Source organism: Triticum dicoccoides, chromosome 5A (genome assembly GCF_002162155.2).
Source record: "Triticum dicoccoides isolate Atlit2015 ecotype Zavitan chromosome 5A, WEW_v2.0, whole genome shotgun sequence".
NCBI lineage: Eukaryota > Viridiplantae > Streptophyta > Magnoliopsida > Poales > Poaceae > Triticum > Triticum dicoccoides.
The window spans coordinates 222,239,472-222,252,271 of NC_041388.1; positions in this window are offsets into that span (position 1 = coordinate 222,239,472).

Below are 12,800 nucleotides of genomic sequence, written 5' to 3' on the forward strand. Positions count from 1 at the left end.
AAAGGAGGGAGGGGGAGGAGGCCGGCCCTAGGTGCGCCCAAGTAGGAGGAATCCTACTTGGGCTCCTAGTTGCATTCGCCCCCCTTTCCTTTTACCAGAGGGGGAAAGGGGGAAAGAGAGAGGGGGGGAGGAAAGGGGGGTGCTGCCCCTCTCCTAGTCCTATTCGGCCTCCTTTCCTGTAGGGGGGGGCACCCCCTTGTGGGCTGGTGTGCCTCCCTCCTATGGCCCATATGGCCCATATCTTCCCCCCGGGGGTTCCGGTAACCCCCCGGTACTCCAATATGTACCCGATACATTCCACAACACTTCCGGTGTTCGAATAATATCATCCAATATATCAATCTGTACCTGTTTCGAGACTCCTCGTCATGTCCGTAATCTCATCCGGGAATCCAAGCAACATTCGGTTACCAAATCACATAACTCATATAATACAAATCGTCATCGAATGTTAAGTGTGCGGACCCTATGGTTTCGAGAACTATGTAGACATGACCGAGACTCTTCTCCGGTCAATAACCAATAGCAGAACCTGGATGCTCATATTGGTTCCCACATATTCTACGAAGATCTTTATTGGTCAAACCGTAATGACGACGTACGTTATTCCCATTTTCATCGGTATGTTACTTGCCCGAGATTCAATCGTCAGTATCTCCATACCTAGTTCAATCTCGTTACCGGCAAGTCTCTTTACTTGTTTCCTAATGCATCACCCCATAAATAACTCATTAGTCACAGCACTGACAAGGCTTATTATGATGTGCATTACCGAGAGGGCCCAGAGATACCTTTCCGATATTCGGAGTGACAAATCCTAATCTCGATCTATGCCAACCCAACAAATACCTTTGGAGATACCTATAGAGCATCTTTATAACCACCCAGTTACGTTGTGACGTTTCATAGCACACAAGGTATTCCTTCGGTATCCAGGAGTTGCATAATCTCATAGTCAAAGGAATATGTATAAGTCCTGAAGAAAGCAAATAGCAATAAAACTTAACGATCATTATGCTAAGATAACGGATGGGTCTTGTCCATCACATCATTCTCCTAATGATGTGATCTCATTCATAAAATGACAACACATGTCTATGGTCAGGAAACTTAACCATCTTTGATTAATGAGCTAGTCTAGTAGAGGCTTACTAGGGACACTGTGTTTTGTCTATGTATCCACACATGTATCAAGTTTCCAGCTAATACAATTCTAGCATGAATAATAAACATTTACCATGATACAAGGAAATATAAATAACAACTTTATTATTGCCTCTAGGGCATATTTCCTTCAGACGGCACCTGCGGGCAACGACGCTCCTCGCCGCTTCGCCTCCCCTATGGCTAACGCCGCCATTGACCCTGTTGCTCGCGAGTAGCAGGACTCATCGCTGCCACCTTCTGTGTGGCGTGATGGCCGCACCGCGACTCCATCGCCCACTCCGGCCACGACATCGTCCTCCCATGCTCGCCGTGGGCCAGTGAACGAGCAGGCTGCACTGCTCATGGTGCGTGAGCTCCTGCATTATTGCCCCACCAATGACCTCTACGATGACTGGCTCGACCGCATCACTGAGCTCGTCAACACCTCCGGTGAGGCTCCTGCGCAATCCCGCTCGCTGCCTCCCGTGCCATCCCAGGTGGGTGATGTGGCTCACGGTGCGTCTCCCCTCCTACTCGGCACAACGCTGACCCGGAGCCCAGGTGCAAAGTGCCCCCGCACAACCGATGGTGCGGGGCGCCGGCAAGAGATGAAGCAAGCTGCTTGGTGGTGCAGCGGCCGCAAGCCGGTGTGCGCGCGCTCCCAGCGCCTCAACGCCAGCACCAATACCTCGCGCGACCAGAGCCTGTGGTGCGTGGGTGTCGGGACCGAGGTCCCCCAGTGCGCGCCGTGCCTGTGAGCGCGACAGCCTGCCTTGCCTTCACACCGGAGGTGTGCGTGTCGTCTGGTCCAGCAAGTTCAAGCCAGATCCTCCTCCGCGCTACGATGGCACCCCCGACCCCATACAGTTCCTCCAACTTTACACGCTGGGCATCCAAGCGGTGAGCGGTGATGAGAAGGTTATGGCCAACTAGTTCTCCATGGTCCTCAAGGACGTCGCGTGCTCCTGGTTCCTAAACCTTCCGGAGGGGTCGATCTCCTCCTGGGACGAGCTTCGCGAGCACTTCATCGCCAACTTCCAGGGCATTCGCGACTGTCCTCCAACAATGGATGACCTACGGCGCGTGAAGCAGCAGCCGGGCGAAACTTTGCACAAATACATCAAACGCTTTACGAGCATTCACCACAATTCCCAAAGGCGTCAGATGAGGCCATTATCTCGGCTTTCACTGATGGCGTCCGGGATGTCAAGATGAAGGAGGAGCTCGCCATCCACGTGGACCTATATTCGGCCCAGGAGATGTTCAACCTGGCGACCAAGTGCGCAAGGTCTGAAGAAGGCCGCCTCTCCCTCCTTGACCACCCGAGCCCGATCCCGAAGACAAGAAGGCCAAGGCCAAGGAAGCAAAGCATAAGGGCCTCGCTGTGTCGGCCATGGAGCCCGAGATGAAGCGTGGCCTTGACCACGATGAGCCTCCCAGGGGCAATCACCCATTCCTCATCTTCCACAACGTCCACAACCACAACACCAACGACTGCCAGGAGCTCAAAGCAATCCGAGACGGGCGCCTTGGCCGCCGCCCGAGCGCAGCGACCATGGCTACGGCCGTGGAGGAGGCTGCGAGGACAACCGCGACCCTCGTCTGGACTGGCATGACCAACCCCATGAGGACCGTTGGCAAGGCCAGCCTCGTGACGGCCCCTGGCCGGACCAACCTCATGATGACCGTCCTCAAGGCAATGCCAGCCTCCCTCTGCTGCCGCCGCCGCCAAGGGAAATGACGACAACCGGCAAGACGATGGGGCTGCGGGCTTCTAATAGCCTCACACGATCGCTTGCATCCTGGGTGGTGCTCAGGCTCCCGCCTCCCAACGCATCTTCAAGAAGTTCACTCGTGAGGTGAACGCAGACCTCCCCAAGCTTGAGGCATCACGTCCCCTCAGGTGGTCCAAGCAAGCCATCACCTTTGACTCCATGGACCAACTCAAGTGCTCGGTGCTACTTCTTGAGTTTGCGTTGGTTTTCCCTTGAAGAGGAAAGGGTGATGCAGCAAAGTAGAGATAAGTGTTTCCCTCAGTTTGAGAACCAAGGTATCAATTCAGTAGGAGACAACACACAAATCACCTAATAACTTCACAAACAATCAAACAACTTGCACCCAACGCGATAAAGAGGTTGTCAATCCCTTCACAGTTACTTGCAAAAGTGAGATTTGATAGAGATAGATAAATGGTAAAGTAAACATTTTTGGTATTTTTGGTTTATAGATCGGAAAGTAAAAGATTGCAAAAACAATAGATCGGAAACTTATATGATGGAAAATAGACCTTGGGGACATAGGTTTCACTAGAGGCTTCTCTCAAGATAGCAAATAATACGGTGGCTGAACAAATTATTGCTGAGCAATTGATAGAAAAGCGCAAAGTTATGACGATATCTAAGGCAATGATCACGAATATAGGCATCATGTCCATGTCAACTAGACCAAAACGATTCTGCATCTACTACTATTACTCCACACATGGTCTCTATCCAGCATGCATCTAGAGTGTTAAGTTCATAAAGAACGGAGTAACACATTAATTAAGATAACATGATGTAGAGGAATTAACTCAAGCAATATGATGACAACCCCATCTTTTTATCCTCGATGGCAACAATCCAATACATGCCTTGCTGCCCCTTCTGTCATTGGGAAAGGACACCGCAAGATTGAACCCAAAGCTAAGCAGTTCTCCCATTGCAAGAAAAACCAATATAGTTAGCCAAACCAAACCGATAGTTCAAAGAGAATTACAAAGATATAAAATCATGCATAAAAGAATTCAGAGAAGATTCAAATAATATTCATAGATAAGCTGATCATAAATCCACAATTCATCGGATCTCGGCAAACACACCGCAGAAGAGTATTACATCAAATAGATCTACAAGAACATCGAGGCGAACATGGTATTGAGAATCAAAGAGAGAGAGAAGAAGTCATCTAGCTACTAGCTATGGACCCGTAGGTCTGAGGTAAACTACTCACGCTTCATCGAAAGGGCAAAGAGTTGATGTAGAAGCCCTCTGTGTTTGAATCCCCCTCCGACAGGGTGCCGAAAAAGGTCCCTAGATGGGATCTCATGGCTACAGAAGGTTGCGGCGGTGGAAAAGTGTTTTCGTGGATGCTTCTGGTGGTTTGGGGATATTTGGGAATATATAGGCGAAAGAATTAGGTCAAGAGAGTCACAGGGGGCCCATAAGGGTGGGGTGCGCGACCTCCGTCCTTGTGGCCGCCTCGTGGATCCTCCGACTTCATCTCCAAGTCCCGTGGTTGTCTTCTGGTCCAAGAAAAATCATCACGAAGGTTTCATTCCGTTTGGTATTCCTTTTCCGCGAAACTCAAAAACAAGGAAAAAACAGAAACTTGCACCGGGCTCTAGGTTAATAGGTTAGTCCCAAAAATAATATAAAATAGCATATTAATGCATATAAATCATCCAAAACAGATAATATAATAGCATGGAACAACCAAAATTATAGATACGTTGGAGACGTATCAAGCATCCCCAAGCTTAATTCCTGCTCGTCCTCGAGTAGTTAAATGATAAAAACAGAATTTTTGATGTGGAATTCTACCCAACATATTTATCCGTGTAATTTTCTTTATTGTGGCATGAATGTTCAGATCCATAAGATTCAAAACAAAAGTTTAATATTGACATAAAAACAATAATACTTCAAGCATACTAAGAAGGCAATTATGTCTTCTCAAAATAGCATGGCCAAAGAAAGCTTATCCCTACAAAATCATATAGTCAGGCTATGATCCATCTTCATCACACAAAATATTTAAATCATGCACAACCCCGTTGACAAGCTAAGCAATTGTTTCATAATTTTGATGTTCTCAAACTTTTTCAACTTTCACGCAATACATGAGCGTGAGCCATGGACATAGCACTATAGGTGGAATAGAATATGGTGGTTGTGGAGAAGACAAAAAGAGGGAGATAATCTCACATCAACTAGGCATATCAATGGGCTATGGGAGATGCCCATCAATAGATATCAATGTGAGTGAGTAGGGATTGCCAGGCAACGAATGCACTAGAGCTACAAGTTTATGAAAGCTCAAAAAGAAACTAAGTGGGTGTGCATCCAACTCGCTTGCTCACGAAGATGTAGGGCAATTTGAGGAAGCCCATAATTGGAATATACAAGCCAAGTTCTATAATGAAAAATTCCCACTAGTATTTGAAAGTGACAACATAGGAGACTCTCTATCATGAAGATCATGGTGCTACTTTGAAGCACAAGTGTGGTAAAAGGATAGTAACATTGTCCCAACTTCTATCTTTTCTCTCATTTTTATTTGGGCCTTCTCTCATTTTTTGGCCTCTTTTTTTATTTTTTGTCCGGAGTCTCATCCCGACTTTTGGGGGAATCATAGTCTCCATCATCCTTTCCTCACATGGGACAATGCTATCATCACACTTTTACTTACATACAAATCAAGAATTACAACTCGATACTTAGAACAAAATGTGACTCTACATGAATGCCTCCGGTGGTGTACTGGGATGGGCAATGAATCAAGAGTGACATGTATAAAATTATGAAAGGTGGCTTTGCCGCAAATACGATGTCAACTACATGATCATGCAAAGCAATATGACAATGATGGAATGTGTCATAATAAACGGAACAGTGGAAAGTTGCATGGCAATATATCTCGGAATGGCTATGTAAAGGCCATAATAGGTAGGTATGGTGGCTGTTTTGAGGAAGGTATATGGTGGGTGTATGGTACCGGCGATAGTTGCGCGACACTAGAGAGGCTAGCAATGGTGGAAGGGTGAGAGTGCATATAATCAATGGACTCAACATTAGTCATAAAGAACTCACATACTTATTGCAAAAATCTATTAGTTATTGAAAAAAAGTACTACGCGCATGCTCCTAGGGGGATAGATTGGTAGGAAAAGACCATCGCTCGTACCCAACCGCCAGTCATAAGGAAGACAATCAATAAATAAATCATGCTCCGACTTCATCACATAACAGTTCACCATACGTGCATGCTACGAGAATCACAAACTTTAACACAAGTATTTCTCAAATTCACAATTAATCACTAGCATGAATCTAATATCACCATCTTTATATCTCAAAACAATCATAAGGAATCAAACTTCTCATAGTATTCAATGCACTTTATATGAAAGTTTTTATTATATCCCTCTTGGATGCCTATCATATTAGGACTAAATTTATAACCAAAGCAAATTACCATGCTGTTTAAATACTCTCAAAATAATATAAGTGAAGCATGAGAGTTCAACAATTTCTATAAAATAAAACCACTGTCGTGCTCTAAAAAGATATAAGTGAAGCACTAGAGCAAAATTGCCTAGCTCAAAAGATACAAGTGAAGCACATAGAGTATTCTAATAAATCACGATTCATGTGTGTTCCTCTCAAAAGGTGCGTACAACATGGATGATTGTGGAAAACTAAAAAGCAAAGACTCAAATCAAACAAGACGCTCGAAGAAAAACACATATCATGTGGGGAATAAAAATATAGCCTCAAGTAAAGTTACCGATAGATGAAGACGAAAGAGGGGATGCCTTCTGGGGCATCCCCAAGCTTAGGCACTTGGTTGTCCTTGAATATTACCTTGGGGTGCCTTGGGCATCCCCAAGCTTAGGATCTTGCGACTCCTTATTCCATAGTCCATCAAATCCTTACCCAAAACTTGAAAACTTCACAACACAAAACTAAACAGAAAATCTCATAAGCTCCGTTAGTATAAGAAAATAAATCACCACTTTTCGTACTGTTGTGCACTCATTCTATATATATATTGGTGTAATATATACTATAATCCAACTTTTCCATGGTTCATACCCCCGATACTACCCATAGAATCATCAAAATAAGCAAACAACCCATACAAAATAGAATTTGTAAAAACAGAACAGTCTGTAGTAATCTGGATAGTTCGAATACTTCTGTAACTCCAAAAATTCTGAAAAATTAGGTTAACAGAGGCATTTCTATATCAATCTTGTGTAAAACATTCAGAATTTTATCATGCTTCTGTGACTTTTAAAAATTCAGTGACTAGGCGCAAAAATTTCTGTTTTCCAGCAAGATAAAATTAACTATCACCGTAAGCCATCCCAAAGGTCTTACTTGGCAAAAACACTAACTAAAACACAAAAACCACATCTAACCATAGGCTAGATGAATTATTTATGAAAAAACATTACCTAAAAAGCAATAAAATAAAATAAAATTGGGTTGCCTCCCAACAAGCGCTATTGTTTAACGCCCCTAGCTGGGCATAAAACACGAATGGATCTAGGTATTGTCGTCTTTGGTATGCAATCCATAAGTAGCTCTCATAATAGATTCGTATGGAAATTTAATTTTCTTTCTTGGAAAGTGTCCCATGCCCTTCCTTAATGGAAATTGAAATCTAATGTTTCCTTCTTTCATACAATAATTGCACCAATCATTCTAAGGAAAGGTCTACCAAGAATAATAGGACATGTAGGATTGCAATCTATATCAAGAATAATGAAATCTACGGGCACATAATTCCTATTTGCAACAATAAGAACATCATTAATCCTTCCCATAGGTTTCTTAATAGTGGAATCCACAAGATGCAAATTTAAAGAACAATCATCAAATTCATGGAAACCTAGCACATCACATAAAGTGTTTGGAATTGTGGAAATACTAGCACCCAAATCACACAAAGCATGGCACTCATAATATTTAATATTAATCTTAATAGTAGGTTTCCACTCATCTTAAAGTTTTCTAGGGATAGAAACTTCCAATTCAAGCTTTTCTACAAAAGATTGCATCATAACATCAACGATATGTTTAGTAAAAGCTTTGTTTTGATTATAAGCATGAGGAGAATTCAACATGGATTGCAACAAGGAAATACAATCTATTAAAGAACAATTATCATAATTAAATTCCTTGAAATCCAAAAGAGTGGATGTTTAGCACGCATCTTAGCGGTTCTTTCTTTGCACTCATCAATGGAAATTCTCATAGCTTTGAGAGAATCATTAATATAATGTTTGGATGTAATAGATCTAAGTTTCAAAGAATCAACATCAAGAGAAATTCTATCCACATTCCTAGCCAAATCATCAATCTTAAGCAATTTTTCTTCAATCAAAGCATTGAAATACTTTTGCGAACTCATAAATTCTTTAACACTATTCTCAAAATCATAGGGAATATTATTATAATTTCCATAAGAATTGTTGTAGGAATTACCATAAATATTAGAGGAATTACTATGAAATGGCCTAGGATTAAAATTACCTCTCTATGCGTTATTACCAAAATTGTTCCTACGAACAAAATTCACATCCATAGATTCATTATTATTTTAAATCAAAGTAGACAAAGGCATATCATTAGGATCAATAGAAGCACTCTTGCTAGCAAACAATTTCATAAGCTCATCCATCTTTCCACTCAAAACATTAATGTCTTCAATCGCATGCACTTTTTTACTAGTGGAAGATCTTTCGGTTTGCCATTAAGAATAATTAACCATAATATTATCTAGGAGTTTAGTAGACTCTCCTAAAGTAATTTCCATAAAAGTACCTCCCGTGGTCGAATCTAAAAGATTTCTAGAAGCAAAATTCAATCCGGCAATTTTTTGTATAATCATCCACAAATTCAAACCATGAGTAGGGCAATTCCGTATCATCAATTTCATCCTCTCCCAAGATTGTGCAACATGTTCATGATCAAGTTGCGTAAAATTCATAATATTGTTCCTAAGGGAGATGATCTTAGCGGGAGGAAAATACTTGGAAGTAAAATCATCTTTACACTTAGTCCATGAATCAATACTATTTTAAGGCAAAGATTAAAACCAAGTTTTAGCATGATCTCGAAGTGAGAACGGAAATAGCTTCAATTTAACAATATCATTATCCACATATTTTTTCTTTTGAATATCACATAACTCAAAGAAACTATTAAGATGGGATGTGGCATCTTCACTAGGAAGGTAGGGAAATTGATCTTTCATAACAAGATTCAACAAAGCGACATTAATTTCATACGATTCCGCACTAGTGGCAGGAGCAATTGGAGTAATAATAAAATCATTATTATTAGTGTTTAAAAAATCACACAATTTGGTATTCTCTTGCGCCATCGTGACAAAGCAAGCAAACCAACACACGAGCACACAAAAAGCAAACAAAGAGACGAACAAAAGAGGGACGAAGAAAAGGAAATATTTTCAAAAATCATTTTAGAAGTGGGGGAGAGGAAAATGAGAGGCGAATAATGTAATGCAAGAGATGAGAGTTTATGATGGGTACTTGGTATGTCTTGACTTGGCATAGATCTGCCCGGTAACGGCGCCAGAAATTCTTCCTGCTACTTCTTGAGCTTGCATTGTTTTTTCACTTGAAGAGGAAAGGGTGATGCAACAAAGTAGAGATAAGTATTTCCCTCAGTTTGAGAACCAAGGTATCAATCCAGTAGGAGACAACACACAAATCACCTAATACCTGCACAAACAATCAAATAACTTGCACCCAACATGATAAAGGGGTTGTCAATCCCTTCACGGTTACTTGCAAAAGTGAGATCTGATAGAGATAGATAAACGGTAAAGTAAATATTTTGGTATTTTTGGTTTATAGATCGGAAAGTAAGAGATTGCAAAAATAATGGATCAGAAACTAATATTGTAGATCAGAAACTTATATGATGGAAAATAGACCTCGGGGTCATAGGTTTCACTAGAGGCTTCTCACAAGATAGCAAATAATACGATGGCTGAACAAATTACTGCCGAGCAATTGATAGAAAAGCGCAAAGTTACGATGATACCTAAGGCAATGATCATGAATATAGGCATCACGTCCATGCCAAGTAGACCAAAATGATTCTGCATCTACTACTATTTCTCCACACATCGACCGCGATCCATCATGCATCTAGAGTATTAAGTTCATAAAGAATGGAGTAACGCATTAAGTAAGATGACATGATGTAGACGAATTAACTCAAGCAATATGATGAAAACCCCATATTTTTTATCCTCGATGACAACAATGCAATATGTGCCTTGCTACCCCTATTGTCACTATGAAAGGACACCGCAAGATAGAACCCAAAGCTAAGCACTTCTCCCATTGTAAGAAAAACCAATCTAGTTGGCCAGACAAAACCGATAGTTCAAAGAGAATTTCAAAGATACGAAATCATGCATAAAATAATTCAGAGAATATTCAAATAATATTCATAGATAAGCTAATCTTAAATCCACAATTCATCGAATCTCGGCAAACACACCACAAAAGAGTATTACATCGAATAGATCTCCAAGAACATCGAGGAGAACATGGTATTGAGAATCAAAGAGAGAGAAGAAGCAGTCTAGCTACTAGCTATGGACCCGTAGGTCTGAGGTAAACTACTCACGCTTCATCGGAAGGGCAATAGAGTTGATGTAGAAGCCCACCATGATCGAATCCCCTCCAGCAGGGTGCCGGAAAAGGTCCCTAGATGGGATCTCACGGGTACAGAAGGTTGCGGCGGTGGAGAAGTGTTTTCATGGATGCTTCTGGTGGTTCGGGGATATTTTGGAATATATCGAAAGAATTAGGCCAGGAGAGTCACGGGGGACCACAAGGGTAGGGGCGCGCCCTACCCCCTGGGCGCACCCTCTGTCCTTGTGGCCGCCTCGTGGCTCCTCCGACTTCATCTCCCAGTCTCCTGGTTGTCTTCTGGTTCAAGAAAAATCATCGCGAAGGTTTCATTCCATTTGGTATTCCTTTTCTGTGAAACTCAAAAACAAGGAAAAAGCAGAAACTGGCACTCGTCTCTAGGTTAATAGGTTACTCCCAAAAATAATGTAGAATATCATATTGATGCATATAAAACATCCAAAACAGATAATATAATAGCATGGAACAATAAAAAATTATGGATACGTTCGAGACGTATCACTCAGCCGCCGCTGGCGTGCTCACGATGCTCTGCACGCCAACCATCAGTAATGTCCTCGTCACGAAAACCCTCATTGACGGTGGCGCGGGGCTCAACGTTCTCTCCGTCGAGACGATTGAGATGCTCTAGGTGCCCTATAACTAGCTCCTTCCCACCAAGCCCTTCTCATGAGTGACCGATGGTTCCACCGTTGCCCTGGGGCAGGTGTGCCTCCAAGTCACAATCAGCAAGTGCGACAACTGCCACACTGAGCTCAGCGACTTTGACGTCGCCCATATCGTCCCCCCGTACAATGCCATCCTCGGGTATCCAGCCCTGGCCAAGTTCATGGCAGCAACTCACCATGGTTACAATGTCCTCAAGATGCGAGGATGCGGCGGCATCATCACGGTCGCTTGCGATGAAAAAGACGAGGTGTGCTCCCTCGAGCGTGCCTACCAGGCTGCAGCGGTCGAGAACTCTAACAACGAGGGTGCCATCCTGCCTCCTGAGGCCATCCCGAAGAAGAAGAAGCAGCTCCTCCTCAAGGGCCGTCAGGAGGCTAGGGCGCCTGCCGATCGTATGTCAGGCACTGCGCCCACTGCTGGGGCGCCTTTCGCCGTTGCATAGGAAGGCGCGCCCGACACCCCCCTTAGGACGGTCTCAGGGGCTCTCATCTGGAGGGCCTCTGACCTTACCAGCGTGAAAAGGGAGGCGTTCGGTGTCACGCCCAATATGGGATCCTATCCTAAAGAGACTTGAAGGTCCCACCAAGGATAGAACCGCATATTGACACGCTTTTGCAAGGTGGATATCATTACATCAACATTACATAAAAGATGAGGATACATACAAGGCATACAAATGCCGCAAGAATACATCATTACATCATACATAGAACGGCATCTGATTACGGATGAATCACAAACAGAAGCTCAAATGACATCCACCTTGCTAGCCCAGGCTGCCGACCAGGAACCTATCCCTCGAACAAACAAGAAGCGGAACAAGAACTCCAAAACCATAAACATCGCTCTTGCGTCATGATCATCGCTTACCTATACCTGCAACTGGTGGTGTAGTAATATGTGAGCCATGAGGACTCAACAATCCCATTACCATGGGTATCAAGACTGGCAAAGCTTAATGGGTATGGAAAGGGTAAAGTGGTGAGGTTGCAGCAATGACTAAGCAATTTATGGTGGCTAACTTACGAATACAAGAGTAAGATGAGAAACTACGCAAACGGTCGCAAACTAGAAATGATCAAGAAGTGATCCTAAACTACTTACGGTCAAACATAACTCAACCGTGCTCTCTTCTTGAACTTCCCCAAAAGAGACCATCATGGTTACGCAACACGGTTGGTGTATTTTAAATTGAGTATACTTTAAGTCTTCTACAACCGGATATTAACAAATTCCCATCTACCACATAACCGCGGGCATGGCTCTCAAAAGTTTAAACCCTGCAGGGGTGTCCCAACTTAGCCCATGAAAAGTTCACGATCCGCGGAGACAATCCTGCATCGCGGGACACCCGATCAGACTCGGAATCCCGGTGCACAAGACATTTTGACAATGGTAAAACAAAACCAGCAAGACTGCCCGAATGCGCCGACAAATCCCGATAGGAGCAGCACATATCTCGTTTCTCAGGGCACACCAGATGATACATCCTACGAGTAAAACCAACCCTCAAGTTTCCCCAAGG